The sequence below is a fragment of the Exserohilum turcica genome, assembly GCF_000359705.1.
Source record: "Exserohilum turcica Et28A unplaced genomic scaffold SETTUscaffold_6, whole genome shotgun sequence".
In the NCBI taxonomy this organism is placed as follows: domain Eukaryota; kingdom Fungi; phylum Ascomycota; class Dothideomycetes; order Pleosporales; family Pleosporaceae; genus Exserohilum; species Exserohilum turcicum.
The window spans coordinates 665,236-666,323 of NW_007360277.1; positions in this window are offsets into that span (position 1 = coordinate 665,236).

Here is a 1,088-nt window from a genome sequence, read left to right on the forward strand (position 1 = left end):
TGCACTAATTAGCAAGAGATTCGCTTACCGCCACCGTCTAGAGCGCTTTCAGATCCCCTCTTGGATAATTGAGGGAGTGAACGGCAAGCTGTTGGAGATTAGCGAGGTCGCCCAATTCTCGTTCAAGATGCATGGGTATGAAGAGACTGCTTATGCATACGTGATGGACTTGTCCTCTAGTGAGGACGTGTACCTTGGTAGGGGATGGATGGACCACTAGGACGTATCAGTATCTCCTGCTAAGAAGAGTATTTTTATCCACTTGAAGGGCATTTGAGTAAGGTTAACTAAAGGACGCCTACGAGGAGGAGTTAGCTAAGTCAACGCTGCAGCGTTTGCGGCCTTAGTTCGTAGACATAAGAACGCTCTAAATAGCGTTCAGATCTTCGCTGCGTCGATTGTAGACATCGACAAGGCGCTACAACCGAAGAAGCCCGTAGATGTACGAGCGCTGCTACCAACACAGTACCAGGAGTTCTATGAGCTCTTCAACCCGAAGCAAGCAGAGAAGCTTCCACCGCACCGAGGGCCAGGGGTGGACCACAAGATTAAGCTAGAGCTGAAGGATGCTCAGCCACTGTGGGGACCCCTCTATAGCATGTCGCGCGGAGAGCTCCTAGTCCTTAGAAAGGAACTCATATCGCTTCTTGAGAAGGGATTCATCCGCGTAAGCAGCTCGCTAGCTGCAGCGCTAGTATTGTTCGCCAAGAAACCTAGAGGAGGGCTCCGACTGTGCATCGATTATCGAGCTCTAAACGCAATTACTAAGAAGGACTGGTACCCGCTACCCCTTATCTGAGAGACACTCAACAGCTTAAGCAAGGCCAAATGGTTCACAAAGTTGGACGTTATCGCAGCCTTCCACAAGATCTGTGTCGCACCAGGCGATGAGTGGAAGACAGCCTTCTGAACAAGATTCGGACTGTTTGAGTGGCTAGTTACCCCCTTTGGCATGGCGAACTCCCCAAGTACTTTTCAACGATACATTAACTGGACCTTGAGAGAACACCTAGATGACTTCTGCTTAGCATACCTGGACGACGTACTAATCTACACCGATGGCGATCTGCGCCAGCACCGAGAGCACG